At 44.2% G+C, this 21,453-nt stretch overlaps 1 protein-coding gene across 6 annotated transcripts in view; it reads left to right on the plus strand.

Moving 5' to 3' along the window:
* The window catches only part of LOC148454020 (uncharacterized), a 954,022-nt gene that overhangs the window by 557,619 nt on the left and 374,950 nt on the right, over positions 1-21,453 (plus strand). The window lies entirely within an intron of this gene.

Raw genomic sequence — 21,453 nt, forward strand, 5'->3', positions numbered from 1 at the left:
AGTCTCCCACATACAGACTCAGGAGCACACAGATATACAGGTGTCACCTAAAACATTACTCAGCGCTGTCTCCCATATACAGACTCAGGAGCACACAGATATACAGGTGTCACATATCACATTACTCAGCGCAGTCTCCTATATACAGACTCAGGAGCACACAGATATACAGGTGTCACATATCACATTACTCAGCGCAGTCTCCTATATACAGACTGAGGAGCACACAGATATTCAGGTGTCACATATCACATTACTCAGCACAGTCTCCCATATACAGACTCAGGAGCACACAGATATACAGGTGTCACATATCACATTACTCAGCACAGTCTCCTATATACAGACTCAGGAGCACACAGATATACAGGTGTCACATATCACATTACTCAGCGTAGTCTCCTGTATACAGACTCAGGAGCACACAGATATACAGGTGTCACATATCACATTACTCAGCACAGTCTCCCATATACAGACTTAGGAGCACACAGATATACAGGTGTCACATATCACATTTCTCACAGCAGTCTCCTATATACAGACTCAGGAGCACACAGATATTCAGGTGTCACATATCACATTACTCAGCACAGTCTCCATATACAGACTCAGGAGCACACAGATATACAGGTGTCACATATCGCAGTACTCAGCGCAGTCTCCATATACAGACTCAGGAGCACACAGATATACAGGTGTCACATATCGCAGTACTCAGCGCAGTCTCCATATACAGACTCAGGAGCACACAGATATACAGGTGTTACATATCACAGTACTCAGCGCAGTCTCCTATATACAGACTCAGGAGCCCACAGATATACAGGTGTGACATATCACATTACTCAGCACAGTCTCCATATACAGACTCAGGAGCACACAGATATACAGGTGTCACATATCACATTACTCAGCGCAGTCTCCCATATACAGACTCAGGAGCACACAGATATACAGGTGTCACATATCACAGTACTCAGCGCAGTCTCCCCTATACAGACTCAGGAGCACACAGATCACATTACTCAGCGCAGTCTCCTATATACAGACTCAGGAGCACACAGATATACAGGTGTCACATATCACATTACTCAGCACAGTCTCCCCTATACAGACTCAGGAGCACACAGATATACAGGTGTCACATATCACATTACTCAGTGCAGTCTCCCACATACAGACTCAGGAGCACACAGATATACAGGTGTCACCTATCACATTACTCAGTGCTGTCTCCCATATACAGACTCAGGAGCACACAGATATACAGTTGTCACCTATCACATTACTCAGCGCTGTCTCCCATATACAGACTCAGGAGCACACAGATATACAGGTGTCACATATCACATTACTCAGCACAGTCTCCCATATACAGACTCAGGAGCACACAGATATACAGGTGTCACATATCACATTACTCAGCGCAGTCTCCTATATACAGACTCAGGAGCACACAGATATACAGGTGTCACATATCACATTACTCAGCGTAGTCTCCTGTATACAGACTCTGGAGCACACAGATATACAGGTGTCACATATCACATTACTCAGCACAGTCTCCCATATACAGACTTAGGAGCACACAGATATACATGTGTCACATATCACATTACTCACAGCAGTCTCCTATATACAGGTGTCACCTATCACATTACTCTGCGCAGTCTCCCATATACAGACTCAGGAGCACACATATATACAGGTGTCACCTATAACATTACTTAGAGCAGTCTCCCATATACAGACTCAGAAGCACACAGATATACAGGTGTCACCTATAACATTACTGTGCGCAGTCTCCCATATACAGACTCAGGAGCACACAGATATACAGGTGTCACATATCACAGTACTCAGCGCAGTCTCCCCTATACAGACTCAGGAGCACACAGATATACAGGTGTCACATATCACATCACTCAGCGCAGTCTCCTATATACAGACTCAGGAGCACACAGATATACAGGTGTCACATATCACATTACTCAGCGCAGTCTCCCATATACAGACTCAGGAGCACACAGCTATACAGGTGTCACATATCACATTACTCAGCGCAGTCTCCTATATACAGACTCAGGAGCACACAGATATACAGGTGTCACATATCACATTACTCAGCACAGTCTCCCCTATACAGACTCAGGAGCACACAGATATACAGGTGTCACATATCACATTACTCAGTGCAGTCTCCCACATACAGACTCAGGAGCACACAGATATACAGGTGTCACCTATCACATTACTCAGTGCTGTCTCCCATATACAGACTCAGGAGCACACAGATATACAGTTGTCACCTATCACATTACTCAGCGCTGTCTCCCATATACAGACTCAGGAGCACACAGATATACAGGTGTCACATATCACATTACTCAGCACAGTCTCCCTTATACAGACTCAGGAGCACACAGATATACAGGTGTCACATATCACATTACTCAGCACAGTCTCCTATATACAGACTCAGGAGCACACAGATATACAGGTGTCACATATCACATTACTCAGCGTAGTCTCCTGTATACAGACTCAGGAGCACACAGATATACAGGTTTCACATATCACATTACTCAGCACAGTCTCCCATATACAGACTTAGGAGCACACAGATATACATGTGTCACATATCACATTACTCAGCGCAGTCTCCTATATACAGGTGTCACCTATCACATTACTCTGCGCAGTCTCCCATATACAGACTCAGGAGCACACATATATACAGGTGTCACATATCACATTACTCAGCGCAGTCTCCCATATACAGACTCAGGAGCACACAGATATTCAGGTGTCACATATCACATTACTCAGCGCAGTCTCCTATATACAGACTCAGGAGCACACAGATATTCAGGTGTCACATATCACATTACTCAGCACAGTCTCCATATACAGACTTAGGAGCACACAGATATACAGGTGTCACATATCACATTACTCAGCGCAGTCTCCCATATACAGACTCAGGAGCACACAGATATACAGGTGTCACATATCACAGTACTCAGCGCAGTCTCCCCTATACAGACTCAGGAGCACACAGATATACAGGTGTCACATATCACATTACTCAGCGCAGTCTCCCATATACTGACTCAGGAGCACACAGATATACAGGTGTCACATATCACATTACTCAGCGCAGTCTCCTATATACAGACTCAGGAGCACACAGATATACAGGTGTCACATATCACATTACTCAGCGCAGTCTCCTATATACAGACTCAGGAGCACACAGATATACAGGTGTCACATATCACATTACTCTGCGCAGTCTCCCATATACAGACTCAGGAGCACACATATATACAGGTGTCACCTATAACATTACTTAGAGCAGTCTCCCATATACAGACTCAGAAGCACACAGATATACAGGTGTCACCTATAACATTACTGTGCGCAGTCTCCTATATACAGACTCAGGATCACACAGCTATACAGGTGTCACATATCACATTACTCAGCGCAGTCTCCTATATACAGACTCAGGAGCACACAGATATACAGGTTTCACATATCACATTACTCAGCGCAGTCTCCTATATACAGGTGTCACCTATCACATTACTCTGCGCAGTCTCCCATATACAGACTCAGGAGCACACATATATACAGGTGTCACATATCACATTACTCAGCGCAGTCTCCCATATACAGACTCAGGAGCACACAGATATTCAGGTGTCACATATCACATTACTCAGCGCAGTCTCCTATATACAGACTCAGGAGCACACAGATATTCAGGTGTCACATATCACATTACTCAGCACAGTCTCCATATACAGACTTAGGAGCACACAGATATACAGGTGTCACATATCACATTACTCAGCGCAGTCTCCCATATACAGACTCAGGAGCACACAGATATACAGGTGTCACATATCACAGTACTCAGCGCAGTCTCCCCTATACAGACTCAGGAGCACACAGATATACAGGTGTCACATATCACATTACTCAGCGCAGTCTCCCATATACTGACTCAGGAGCACACAGATATACAGGTGTCACATATCACATTACTCAGCGCAGTCTCCTATATACAGACTCAGGAGCACACAGATATACAGGTGTCACATATCACATTACTCAGCGCAGTCTCCTATATACAGACTCAGGAGCACACAGATATACAGGTGTCACATATCACATTACTCAGCGCAGTCTCCCATATACAGACTCAGGAGCACACAGATATACAGGTGTCACATATCACATTACACAGCGCAGTCTCCCATATACAGACTCAGGAGCACACAGATATACAGGTGTCACATATCACATTACTCAGCACAGTCTCCCATATACAGACTCAGGAGCACACATATATACAGGTGTCACATATCACATTACTCAGCGTAGTCTCCTGTATACAGACTCAGGAGCACACAGATATACAGGTGTCACATATCACATTGCTCAGCGCAGTCTCCTATATACAGACTCAGGAGCACACAGATATACAGGTGTCACATATCACATTACTCAGCGTAGTCTCCTGTATACAGACTCAGGAGCACGCAGATATACAGGTGTCATATATCACATTACTCAGCACAGTCTCCCATATACAGACTTAGGAGCACACAGATATACAGGTGTCACATATCACATTACTCACAGCAGTCTCCTATATACAGGTGTCACCTATCACATTACTCTGCGCAGTCTCCCATATACAGACTCAGGAGCACACATATATACAGGTGTCACCTATAACATTACTCAGCGCAGTCTCCCATATACAGTCTCAGAAGCACACAGATATACAGGTGTCACCTATCACATTACTCAGCGCAGTCTCCTATATACAGACTCAGGAGCACACAGATATACAGGTGTCACATATCACATTACTCAGCGCAGTCTCCTATATACAGACTCAGGAGCACACAGATATTCAGGTGTCACATATCACATTACTCAGCACAGTCTCCCATATACAGACTCAGGAGCACACAGATATACAGGTGTCACATATCACATTACTCAGCGCAGTCTCCTATATACAGACTCAGGAGCACACAGATATACAGGTGTCACATATCACATTACTCAGCGTAGACTCCTGTATACAGACTCAGGAGCACACAGATATACAGGTGTCACATATCACATTACTCAGCACAGTCTCCCGTATACAGACTTAGGAGCACACAGATATACAGGTGTCACATATCACATTACTCACAGCAGTCTCCTATATACAGACTCAGGAGCACACAGATATTCAGGTGTCACATATCACATTACTCAGCACAGTCTCCATATACAGACTCAGGAGCACACAGATATACAGGTGTCACATATGACATTACTCAGCGCAGTTTCCATATACAGACTCAGAGGCACACAGATATAAAGGTGTCACTTTACTCAGCGCAGTCTCCCATATACAGACTCAGAAGCACACAGATTTACAGGTGTCACATTACTCAGCGCAGTCTCCCATATACAGACTCAGGAGCACACAGATATACAGGTGTCACATATCACATTACTCAGCGCAGTCTCCTATATAAAGACTCAGGAGCACACAGATATACAGGTGTCACATTACTCAGCGCAGTCTCCCATATACATACTCAGGAGCACACAGATATACAGGTGTCACCTATCACATTACTCAGCACAGTCTCCCATATACAGACTCAGGAGCACACAGATATACAGGTGTCACATATCACATTACTCAGCACAGTCTCCCATATACAGACTTAGGAGCACACAGATATACATGTGTCACATATCACATTACTCACAGCAGTCTCCTATATACAGGTGTCACCTATCACATTACTCTGCGCAGTCTCCCATATACAGACTCAGGAGCACACATATATACAAGTGTCACCTATAACATTACTTAGAGCAGTCTCCCATATACAGACTCAGAAGCACACAGATATACAGTTGTCACCTATAACATTACTGTGCGCAGTCTCCCATATACAGACTCAGAAGCACATAGATATACAGGTGTCACATATCACATTACTCAGCACAGTCTCCCATATACAGACTCAGGAGCACACAGATATACAGGTGTCACATATCACATTACTCAGCACAGTCTCCCATATACAGACTCAGGAGCACACAGATATACAGGTGTCACATATCACAGTACTCAGCGCAGTCTCCTATATACAGACTCAGGAGCACACAGATATACAGGTGTCACATATCACATTACTCAGCGCAGTCTCCTATATACAGACTCAGGAGCACACAGATATACAGGTGTCACATATCAAATTACTCAGCGCTGTCTCCTATATACAGACTCAGGATCACACAGCTATACAGGTGTCACATATCACATTACTCAGCGCAGTCTCCTATATACAGACTCAGGAGCACACAGATATACAGGTTTCACATATCACATTACTCAGCGCAGTCTCCTATATACAGGTGTCACCTATCACATTACTCTGCGCAGTCTCCCATATACAGACTCAGGAGCACACATATATACAGGTGTCACATATCACATTACTCAGCGCAGTCTCCCATATACAGACTCAGGAGCACACAGATATTCAGGTGTCACATATCACATTACTCAGCGCAGTCTCCTATATACAGACTCAGGAGCACACAGATATTCAGGTGTCACATATCACATTAGTCAGCACAGTCTCCATATACAGACTTAGGAGCACACAGATATACAGGTGTCACATATCACATTACTCAGCGCAGTCTCCCATATACAGACTCAGGAGCACACAGATATACAGGTGTCACATATCACAGTACTCAGCGCAGTCTCCCCTATACAGACTCAGGAGCACACAGATATACAGGTGTCACATATCACATTACTCAGCGCAGTCTCCCATATACAGACTCAGGAGCACACAGATATACAGGTGTCACATATCACATTACTCAGCGCAGTCTCCTATATACAGACTCAGGAGCACACAGATATACAGGTGTCACATATCACATTACTCAGCGCAGTCTCCTATATACAGACTCAGGAGCACACAGATATACAGGTGTCACATATCACATTACTCAGCACAGTCTCCCATATACAGACTCAGGAGCACACAGATATACAGGTGTCACATATCACATTACTCAGCGTAGTCTCCTGTATACAGACTCAGGAGCACACAGATATACAGGTGTCACATATCACATTACTCAGCACAGTCTCCCATATACAGACTCAGGAGCACACAGATATACAGGTTTCACATATCACATTACTCAGCGTAGTCTCCTGTATACAGACTCAGGAGCACACAGATATACAGGTGTCATATATCACATTACTCAGCACAGTCTCCCATATACAGACTTAGGAGCACACAGATATACAGGTGTCACATATCACATTACTCACAGCAGTCTCCTATATACAGGTGTCACCTATCACATTACTCTGCGCAGTCTCCCATATACAGACTCAGGAGCACACATATATACAGGTGTCACCTATAACATTACTCAGCGCAGTCTCCTATATACAGTCTCAGAAGCACACAGATATACAGGTGTCACCTATCACATTACTCAGCGCATTCTCCTATATACAGACTCAGGAGCACACAGATATACAGGTGTCACATATCACATTACTCAGCGCAGTCTCCTATATACAGACTCAGGAGCACACAGATATTCAGGTGTCACATATCACATTACTCAGCACAGTCTCCCATATACAGACTCAGGAGCACACAGATATACAGGTGTCACATATCACATTACTCAGCGCAGTCTCCCATATACAGACTCAGGAGCACACATATATACAGGTGTCACCTATCACATTACTCAGCGTAGTCTCCTGTATACAGACTCAGGAGCACACAGATATACAGGTGTCACATATCACATTACTCAGCACAGTCTCCCATATACAGACTTAGGAGCACACAGATATACAGGTGTCACATATCACATTTCTCACAGCAGTTTCCTATATACAGACTCAGGAGCACACAGATATTCAGGTGTCACATATCACATTACTCAGCACAGTCTCCATATACAGACTCAGGAGCACACAGATATACAGGTGTCACATATCGCAGTACTCAGCACAGTCTCCATATACAGACTCAGGAGCACACAGATATACAGGTGTCACATATCACATTACTCAGCGCAGTCTCCCATATACAGACTCAGGAGCACACAGATATACAGGTGTCACATATCACAGTACTCAGCGCAGTCTCCCCTTTACAGACTCAGGAGCACACAGATATACAGGTGTCACATGTCACATTACTCAGCGCAGTCTCCTTTATACAGACTCAGGAGCACACAGATATACAGGTGTCACATATCACATTACTCAGCGCAGTCTCCCATATACAGACTCAGGAGCACACAGCTATACAGGTGTCACATATCACATTACTCAGCGCAGTCTCCTATATACAGACTCAGGAGCACACAAATATACAGGTGTCACATATCACATTACTCAGCGCAGTCTCCCACATACAGACTCAGGAGCACACAGATATACAGGTGTCACCTATCACATTACTCAGCGCAGTCTCCTATATACAGACTCAGGAGCACGCAGATATACAGGTGTCATATATCACATTACTCAGCACAGTCTCCCATATACAGACTTAGGAGCACACAGATATACAGGTGTCACATATCACATTACTCACAGCAGTCTCCTATATACAGGTGTCACCTATCACATTACTCTGCGCAGTCTCCCATATACAGACTCAGGAGCACACATATATACAGGTGTCACCTATAACATTACTCAGCGCAGTCTCCCATATACAGTCTCAGAAGCACACAGATATACAGGTGTCACCTATCACATTACTCAGCGCAGTCTCCTATATACAGACTCAGGAGCACACAGATATACAGGTGTCACATATCACATTACTCAGCGCAGTCTCCTATATACAGACTCAGGAGCACACAGATATTCAGGTGTCACATATCACATTACTCAGCACAGTCTCCCATATACAGACTCAGGAGCACACAGATATACAGGTGTCACATATCACATTACTCAGCGCAGTCTCCTATATACAGACTCAGGAGCACACAGATATACAGGTGTCACATATCACATTACTCAGAGTAGACTCCTGTATACAGACTCAGGAGCACACAGATATACAGGTGTCACATATCACATTACTCAGCACAGTCTCCCGTATACAGACTTAGGAGCACACAGATATACAGGTGTCACATATCACATTACTCAGCGCAGTCTCCCATATACAGACTCAGGAGCACACAGATATACAGGTGTCACATATCACAGTACTCAGCGCAGTCTCCCCTATACAGACTCAGGAGCACACAGATATACAGGTGTCACATGTCACATTACTCAGCGCAGTCTCCTTTATACAGACTCAGGAGCACACAGATATACAGGTGTCACCTATCACATTACTCAGCGCAGTCTCCCATATACAGACTCAGGAGCACACAGCTATACAGGTGTCACATATCACATTACTCAGCGCAGTCTCCTATATACAGACTCAGGAGCACACAAATATACAGGTGTCACATATCACATTACTCAGCGCAGTCTCCCACATACAGACTCAGGAGCACACAGATATACAGGTGTCACCTATCACATTACTCAGCGCAGTCTCCTATATACAGACTCAGGAGCACGCAGATATACAGGTGTCATATATCACATTACTCAGCACAGTCTCCCATATACAGACTTAGGAGCACACAGATATACAGGTGTCACATATCACATTACTCACAGCAGTCTCCTATATACAGGTGTCACCTATCACATTACTCTGCGCAGTCTCCCATATACAGACTCAGGAGCACACATATATACAGGTGTCACCTATAACATTACTCAGCGCAGTCTCCCATATACAGTCTCAGAAGCACACAGATATACAGGTGTCACCTATCACATTACTCAGCGCAGTCTCCTATATACAGACTCAGGAGCACACAGATATACAGGTGTCACATATCACATTACTCAGCGCAGTCTCCTATATACAGACTCAGGAGCACACAGATATTCAGGTGTCACATATCACATTACTCAGCACAGTCTCCCATATACAGACTCAGGAGCACACAGATATACAGGTGTCACATATCACATTACTCAGCGCAGTCTCCTATATACAGACTCAGGAGCACACAGATATACAGGTGTCACATATCACATTACTCAGCGTAGACTCCTGTATACAGACTCAGGAGCACACAGATATACAGGTGTCACATATCACATTACTCAGCACAGTCTCCCGTATACAGACTTAGGAGCACACAGATATACAGGTGTCACATATCACATTACTCACAGCAGTCTCCTATATACAGACTCAGGAGCACACAGATATTCAGGTGTCACATATCACATTACTCAGCACAGTCTCCATATACAGACTCAGGAGCACACAGATATACAGGTGTCACATATGACATTACTCAGCGCAGTTTCCATATACAGACTCAGAGGCACACAGATATAAAGGTGTCACTTTACTCAGCGCAGTCTCCCATATACAGACTCAGAAGCACACAGATTTACAGGTGTCACATTACTCAGCGCAGTCTCCCATATACAGACTCAGGAGCACACAGATATACAGGTGTCACATATCACATTACTCAGCGCAGTCTCCTATATAAAGACTCAGGAGCACACAGATATACAGGTGTCACATTACTCAGCGCAGTCTCCCATATACATACTCAGGAGCACACAGATATACAGGTGTCACCTATCACATTACTCAGCACAGTCTCCCATATACAGACTCAGGAGCACACAGATATACAGGTGTCACATATCACATTACTCACAGCAGTCTCCTATATACAGGTGTCACCTATCACATTACTCTGCGCAGTCTCCCATATACAGACTCAGGAGCACACATATATACAAGTGTCACCTATAACATTACTTAGAGCAGTCTCCCATATACAGACTCAGAAGCACACAGATATACAGTTGTCACCTATAACATTACTGTGCGCAGTCTCCCATATACAGACTCAGAAGCACATAGATATACAGGTGTCACATATCACATTACTCAGCACAGTCTCCCATATACAGACTCAGGAGCACACAGATATACAGGTGTCACATATCACATTACTCAGCACAGTCTCCCATATACAGACTCAGGAGCACACAGATATACAGGTGTCACATATCACAGTACTCAGCGCAGTCTCCTATATACAGACTCAGGAGCACACAGATATACAGGTGTCACATATCACATTACTCAGCGCAGTCTCCTATATACAGACTCAGGAGCACACAGATATACAGGTGTCACATATCAAATTACTCAGCGCAGTCTCCTATATACAGACTCAGGATCACACAGCTATACAGGTGTCACATATCACATTACTCAGCGCAGTCTCCTATATACAGACTCAGGAGCACACAGATATACAGGTTTCACATATCACATTACTCAGCGCAGTCTCCTATATACAGGTGTCACCTATCACATTACTCTGCGCAGTCTCCCATATACAGACTCAGGAGCACACATATATACAGGTGCCACATATCACATTACTCAGCGCAGTCTCCCATATACAGACTCAGGAGCACACAGATATTCAGGTGTCACATATCACATTACTCAGCGCAGTCTCCTATATACAGACTCAGGAGCACACAGATATTCAGGTGTCACATATCACATTAGTCAGCACAGTCTCCATATACAGACTTAGGAGCACACAGATATACAGGTGTCACATATCACATTACTCAGCGCAGTCTCCCATATACAGACTCAGGAGCACACAGATATACAGGTGTCACATATCACAGTACTCAGCGCAGTCTCCCCTATACAGACTCAGGAGCACACAGATATACAGGTGTCACATATCACATTACTCAGCGCAGTCTCCCATATACAGACTCAGGAGCACACAGATATACAGGTGTCACATATCACATTACTCAGCGCAGTCTCCTATATACAGACTCAGGAGCACACAGATATACAGGTGTCACATATCACATTACTCAGCGCAGTCTCCTATATACAGACTCAGGAGCACACAGATATACAGGTGTCACATATCACATTACTCAGCACAGTCTCCCATATACAGACTCAGGAGCACACAGATATACAGGTGTCACATATCACATTACTCAGCGTAGTCTCCTGTATACAGACTCAGGAGCACACAGATATACAGGTGTCACATATCACATTACTCAGCACACTCTCCCATATACAGACTTAGGAGCACACAGATATACAGGTGTTACATATCACATTACTCAGCGCAGTCTCCTATATACAGACTCAGGAGCACACAGATATTCAGGTGTCACATATCACATTACTCAGCACAGTCTCCCATATACAGACTCTGGAGCACACAGATATACAGGTGTCACATATCACATTGCTCAGCGCAGTCTCCTATATACAGACTCAGGAGCACACAGATATACAGGTGTCACATATCACATTACTCAGCGTAGTCTCCTGTATACAGACTCAGGAGCACACAGATATACAGGTGTCATATATCACATTACTCAGCACAGTCTCCCATATACAGACTTAGGAGCACACAGATATACAGGTGTCACATATCACATTACTCACAGCAGTCTCCTATATACAGGTGTCACCTATCACATTACTCTGCGCAGTATCCCATATACAGACTCAGGAGCACACATATATACAGGTGTCACCTATAACATTACTCAGCGCAGTCTCCCATATACAGTCTCAGAAGCACACAGATATACAGGTGTCACCTATCACATTACTCAGCGCATTCTCCTATATACAGACTCAGGAGCACACAGATATACAGGTGTCACATATCACATTACTCAGCGCAGTCTCCTATATACAGACTCAGGAGCACACAGATATTCAGGTGTCACATATCACATTACTCAGCACAGTCTCCTATATACAGACTCAGGAGCCCACAGATATACAGGTGTGACATTTCACATTTCTCAGCACAGTCTCCATATACAGACTCAGGAGCACACAGATATACAGGTGTCACATATCACATTACTCAGCGCAGTCTCCCATATACAGACTCAGGAGCACACAGATATACAGGTGTCACATATCACAGTACTCAGCGCAGTCTCCCCTATACAGACTCAGGAGCACACAGATATACAGGTGTCACATGTCACATTACTCAGCGCAGTCTCCTATATACAGACTCAGGAGCACACAGATATACAGGTGTCACATATCACATTACTCAGCGCAGTCTCCCATATACAGACTCAGGAGCACACAGCTATACAGGTGTCACATATCACATTACTCAGCGCAGTCTCCTATATACAGACTCAGAAGCACACAAATATACAGGTGTCACATATCACATTACTCAGCGCAGTCTCCCACATACAGACTCAGGAGCACACAGATATACAGGTGTCACCTATCACATTACTCAGCGCTGTCTCCCATATACAGACTCAGGAGCACACAGATATACAGGTGTCACATATCACATTACTCAGCGCAGTCTCCTATATACAGACTCAGGAGCACACAGATATTCAGGTGTCACATATCACATTACTCAGCACAGTCTCCCATATACAGACTCAGGAGCACACAGATATACAGGTGTCACATATCACATTTCTCACAGCAGTCTCCTATATACAGACTCAGGAGCACACAGATATTCAGGTGTCACATATCACATTACTCAGCACAGTCTCCATATACAGACTCAGGAGCACACAGATATACAGGTGTCACATATCGCAGTACTCAGCGCAGTCTCCATATACAGACTCAGGAGCACACAGATATTCAGGTGTCACATATCACAGTACTCAGCGCAGTCTCCTATATACAGACTCAGGAGCCCACAGATATACAGGTGTGACATATCACATTACTCAGCACAGTCTCCATATACAGACTCAGGAGCACACAGATATACAGGTGTCACATATCACATTACTCAGCGCAGTCTCCCATATACAGACTCAGGAGCACACAGATATACAGGTGTCACATATCTCAGTACTCAGCGCAGTCTCCCCAATACAGACTCAGGAGCACACAGATATACAGGTGTCACATATCACATTACTCAGCGCAGTCTCCTATATACAGACTCAGGAGCACACATATATACAGGTGTCACATATCACATTACTCAGCGCAGTCTCCCATATACAGACTCAGGAGCACACAGCTATACAGGTGTCACATATCACATTACTCAGCGCAGTCTCCTATATACAGACTCAGGAGCACACAGATATACAGGTGTCACATATCACATTACTCAGCACAGTCTCCCCTATACAGACTCAGGAGCACACAGATATACAGGTGTCACATATCACATTACTCAGTGCAGTCTCCCACATACAGACTCAGGAGCACACAGATATACAGGTGTCACCTATCACATTACTCAGTGCTGTCTCCCATATACAGACTCAGGAGCACACAGATATACAGTTGTCACCTATCACATTACTCAGCGCTGTCTCCCATATACAGACTCAGGAGCACACAGATATACAGGTGTCACATATCACATTACTCAGCACAGTCTCCCATATACAGACTCAGGAGCACACAGATATACAGGTGTCACATATCACATTACTCAGCGCAGTCTCCTATATACAGACTCAGGAGCACACAGATATACAGGTGTCACATATCACATTACTCAGCGTAGTCTCCTGTATACAGACTCAGGAGCACACAGATATACAGGTGTCACATATCACATTACTCAGCACAGTCTCCCATATACAGACTTAGGAGCACACAGATATACATGTGTCACATATCACATTACTCACAGCAGTCTCCTATATACAGGTGTCACCTATCACATTACTCTGCGCAGTCTCCCATATACAGACTCAGGAGCACACAGATATACAGGTGTCATATATCACATTACTCAGCACAGTCTCCCATATACAGACTTAGGAGCACACAGATATACAGGTGTCACATATCACATTACTCACAGCAGTCTCCTATATACAGGTGTCACCTATCACATTACTCTGCGCAGTCTCCCATATACAGACTCAGGAGCACACATATATACAGGTGTCACCTATAACATTAATCAGCGCAGTCTCCCATATACAGTCTCAGAAGCACACAGATATACAGGTGTCACCTATCACATTACTCAGCGCAGTCTCCTATATACAGACTCAGGAGCACACAGATATTCAGGTGTCACATATCACATTACTCAGCACAGTCTCCCATATACAGACTCAGGAGCACACAGATATACAGGTGTCACATATCACATTACTCAGCGCAGTCTACTATATACAGACTCAGGAGCACACAGATATACAGGTGTCACATATCACATTACTCAGCGTAGACTCCTGTATATAGACTCATGAGCACACAGATATACAGGTGTCACATATCACATTACTCAGCACAGTCTCCCGTATACAGACTTAGGAGCACACAGATATACAGGTGTCACATATCACATTACTCACAGCAGTCTCCTATATACAGACTCAGGAGCACACAGATATTCAGGTGTCACATATCACATTACTCAGCACAGTCTCCATATACAGACTCAGGAGCACACAGATATACAGGTGTCACATATCACATTACTCAGCGCAGTTTCCATATACAGACTCAGAGGCACACAGATATAAAGGTGTCACATTACTCAGCGCAGTCTCCCATATACAGACTCAGGAGCACACAGATTTACAGGTGTCACATTACTCAGCGCAGTCTCCCATATACAGACTCAGGAGCACACAGATATACAGGTGTCACATATCACATTACTCAGCGCAGTCTCCTATATACAGACTCAGGAACACACAGATATACAGGTGTCACATTACTCAGCGCAGTCTCCCATATACATACTCAGGAGCACACAGATATACAGGTGTCACCTATCACATTACTCAGCACAGTCTCCCATATACAGACTCAGGAGCACACAGATATACAGGTGTCACATATCACATTACTCAGCGCAGTCTCCCGTATACAGACTCAGGAGCACACAGATATACAGGTGTCACATATCACATTACTCAGCGTAGTCTCCTGTATACAGACTCAGGAGCACACAGATATACAGGTGTCACATATCACATTACTCAGCACAGTCTCCCATATACAGACTCAGGAGCACACAGATATACAGGTGTCACATATCACATTACTCAGCGTAGTCTCCTGTATACAGACTCAGGAGCACACAGATATACAGGTGTCACATATCACATTACTCAGCACAGTCTCCCATATACAGACTTAGGAGCACACAGATATACAGGTGTCACATATCACATTTCTCACAGCAGTCTCCTATATACAGACTCAGGAGCACACAGATATTCAGGTGTCACATATCACATTACTCAGCACAGTCTCCATATACAGACTCAGGAGCACACAGATATACAGGTGTCACATATCGCAGTACTCAGCGCAGTCTCCATATACAGACTCAGGAGCACACAGATATACAGGTGTCACATATCACAGTACTCAGCGCAGTCTCCTATATACAGACTCAGGAGCCCACAGATATACAGGTGTGACATTTCACATTACTCAGCACAGTCTCCATATACAGACTCAGGAGCACACAGATATACAGGTGTCACATATCACATTACTCAGCGCAGTCTCCCATATACAGACTCAGGAGCACACAGATATACAGGTGTCACATATCACAGTACTCAGCGCAGTCTCCCCTATACAGACTCAGGAGCACACAGATATACAGGTGTCACATGTCACATTACTCAGCGCAGTCTCCTATATACAGACTCAGGAGCACACAGATATACAGGTGTCACATATCACATTACTCAGCGCAGTCTCCCATATACAGACTCAGGAGCACACAGCTATACAGGTGTCACATATCACATTACTCAGCGCAGTCTCCTATATACAGACTCAGGAGCACACAAATATACAGGTGTCACATATCACATTACTCAGCGCAGTCTCCCACATACAGACTCAGGAGCACACAGATATACAGGTGTCACCTATCACATTACTCAGCGCTGTCTCCCATATACAGACTCAGGAGCACACAGATATACAGGTGTCACATATCACATTACTCAGCGCAGTCTCCTATATACAGACTCAGGAGCACACAGATATTCAGGTGTCACATATCACATTACTCAGCACAGTCTCCCATATACAGACTCAGGAGCACACAGATATACAGGTGTCACATATCACATTTCTCACAGCAGTCTCCTATATACAGACTCAGGAGCACACAGATATTCAGGTGTCACATATCACATTACTCAGCACAGTCTCCATATACAGACTCAGGAGCACACAGATATACAGGTGTCACATATCGCAGTACTCAGCGCAGTCTCCATATACAGACTCAGGAGCACACAGATATTCAGGTGTCACATATCACAGTACTCAGCGCAGTCTCCTATATACAGACTCAGGAGCCCACAGATATACAGGTGTGACATATCACATTACTCAGCACAGTCTCCATATACAGACTCAGGAGCACACAGATATACAGGTGTCACATATCACATTACTCAGCGCAGTCTCCCATATACAGACTCAGGAGCACACAGATATACAGGTGTCACATATCACAGTACTCAGCGCAGTCTCCCCTATACAGACTCAGGAGCACACAGATATACAGGTGTCACATATCACATTACTCAGCGCAGTCTCCTATATACAGACTCAGGAGCACACATATATACAGGTGTCACATATCACATTACTCAGTGCAGTCTCCCACATACAGACTCAGGAGCACACAGATATACAGGTGTCACCTATCACATTACTCAGTGCTGTCTCCCATATACAGACTCAGGAGCACACAGATATACAGTTGTCACCTATCACATTACTCAGCGCTGTCTCCCATATACAGACTCAGGAGCACACAGATATACAGGTGTCACATATCACATTACTCAGCACAGTCTCCCATATACAGACTCAGGAGCACACAGATATACAGGTGTCACATATCACATTACTCAGCGCAGTCTCCTATATACAGACTCAGGAGCACACAGATATACAGGTGTCACATATCACATTACTCAGCGTAGTCTCCTGTATACAGACTCAGGAGCACACAGATATACAGGTGTCACATATCACATTACTCAGCACAGTCTCCCATATACAGACTTAGGAGCACACAGATATACATGTGTCACATATCACATTACTCACAGCAGTCTCCTATATACAGGTGTCACCTATCACATTACTCTGCGCAGTCTCCCATATACAGACTCAGGAGCACACATATATACAGGTGTCACCTATAACATTACTTAGAGCAGTCTCCCATATACAGACTCAGAAGCACACAGATATACAGGTGTCACCTATAACATTACTGTGCGCAGTCTCCCATATACAGACTCAGAAGCACATAGATATACAGGTGTCACATATCACATTACTCAGCACAGTCTCCCATATACAGACTCAGGAGCACACAGATATACAGGTGTCACATATCACAGTACTCAGCGCAGTCTCCTATATACAGACTCAGGAGCACACAGATATACAGGTGTCACATATCACATTACTCAGCGCAGTCTCCTATATACAGACTCAGGAGCACACAGATATACAGGTGTCACATATCACATTACTCAGCACAGTCTCCCATATACAGACTTAGGAGCACACAGATATACATGTGTCACATATCACATTACTCACAGCAGTCTCCTATATACAGGTGTCACCTATCACATTACTCTGCGCAGTCTCCCATATACAGACTCAGGAGCACACATATATACAGGTGTCACCTATAACATTACTTAGAGCAGTCTCCCATATACAGACTCAGACGCACACAGATATACAGGTGTCACCTATAACATTACTGTGCGCAGTCTCCCATATACAGACTCAGAAGCACATAGATATACAGGTGTCACATATCACATTACTCAGCGCAGTCTCCCATATACAGACTCAGGAGCACACAGATATACAGGTGTCACATATCACATTACTCAGCACAGTCTCCCATATACAGACTCAGGAGCACACAGATATACAGGTGTCACATATCACAGTACTCAGCGCAGTCTCCTATATACAGACTCAGGATCACACAGCTATACAGGTGTCACATATCACATTACTCAGCGCAGTCTCCTATATACAGACTCAGGAGCACACAGATATACAGGTTTCACATATCACATTACTCAGTGCAGTCTCCTATATACAGGTGTCACCTATCACATTACTCTCCGCAGTCTCCCATATACAGACTCAGGAGCACACATATATACAGGTGTCACATATCACATTACTCAGCGCAGTCTCCCATATACAGACTCAGGAGCACTCAGATATTCAGGTGTCACATATCACATTACTCAGCACAGTCTCCATATACAGACTCAGGAGCACACAGATATACAGGTGTCACATATCACATTACTCAGCGTAGTCTCCTGTATACAGACTTAGGAGCACACAGATATACAGGTGTAACATATCACATTACTCAGCACAGTCTCCCATATACAGACTTAGGAGCACACAGATATACAGGTGTCACCTATAACATTACTCAGCGCAGTCTCCTATATACAGACTCAGGAGCACACAGATATTCAGGTGTCACATATCACATTACTCAGCACAGTCTCCATATACAGACTCAGGAGCACACAGATATACAGGTGTCACATATCACATTACTCAGCGCAGTCTCCATATACAGACTCAGGAGCACACAGATATACAGGTGTCACATATCACATTACTCAGCGCAGTCTCCCATATACAGACTCAGGAGCACACAGATATACAGGTGTCACATATCACATTACTCAGCGCAGTCTCCTATATACAGACTCAGGAGCACACAGATATACAGGTGTCACATATCACATTACACAGCGCAGTCTCCTATATACAGACTCAGGAGCACACAGATATACAGGTGTCACATATCACATTACTCAGCGCAGTCTCCCATATACAGACTCAGGAGCACACAGCTATACAGGTGTCACATATCACATTACTCAGCGCAGTCTCCTATATACAGACTCATGAGCACACATATATACAGGTGTCACATATCACATTACTCAGCGCAGTCTCCCATATACAGACTCAGGAGCACACAGATATACAGGTGTCACCTATCACATTACTCAACGTAGTCTCCCGTATACAGACTCAGGAGCACACAGCTATACAGGTGTCACATATCACATTACTCAGCGCAGTCTCCTATATACAGACTCAGGAGCACACAGATATACAGGTGTCACATATCACATTACTCAGCACAGTCTCCCATATACAGACTCAGGAGCACACAGATATACAGGTGTCACCTATCACATTACTCAGCGCTGTCTCCCATATACAGACTCAGGAGCACACAGATATACAGGTGTCACATATCACATTACTCAGCGCAGTCTCCCATATACAGACTCAGGAGCACACAGATATACAGGTGTCACATATCACATTACTCAGCGCAGTCTCCTATATACAGACTCAGGAGCACACAGATATAAAGGTGTCACATATCACATTACTCAGCGTAGTCTCCCGTATACAGACTCAGGAGCACACAGATATACAGGTTAACATATCACATTACACAGCACAGTCTCCCATATACAGACTTAGGAGCACACAGATATTCAGGTGTCACATATCACATTACTCAGCACAGTCTCCATATACAGACTCAGGAGCACACAGATATTCAGGTGTCACATATCACATTACTCAGCGCAGTCTCCTATATACAGACTCAGGAGCACACAGATATTCAGGTGTCACATATCACATTACTCAGCACAGTCTCCATATACAGACTCAGGAGCACACAGATATACAGGTGTCACATATCACATTACTCAGCGCAGTCTCCCATATACAGACTCAGGAGCACACAGATATACAGGTGTCACATATCACAGTACTCAGCGCAGTCTCCCCTATACAGACTCAGGAGCACACAGATATACAGGTGTCACATATCACATTACTCAGCGCAGTCTCCCATATACAGACTCAGGAGCACACAGATATACAGGTGTCACATATCACATTACTCAGCGCAGTCTCCCATATACAGACTCATGAGCACACAGCTATACAGGTGTCACATATCACATTACTCAGCGCAGTCTCCTATATACAGACTCAGGAGCACACAGATATACAGGTGTCACATATCACATTACTCAGCACAGTCTCCCCTATACAGACTCAGGAGCACACAGATATACAGGTGTCACATATCACATTACTCAGCGCAGTCTCCTATATACAGACTCAGGAGCACACAGATATACAGGTGTCACATATCACATTACTC

The sequence above is a fragment of the Taudactylus pleione genome, unplaced genomic scaffold (assembly GCF_031769625.1).
Source record: "Taudactylus pleione unplaced genomic scaffold, aTauple2 ptg001039l, whole genome shotgun sequence".
In the NCBI taxonomy this organism is placed as follows: Eukaryota; Metazoa; Chordata; class Amphibia; order Anura; family Myobatrachidae; genus Taudactylus; species Taudactylus pleione.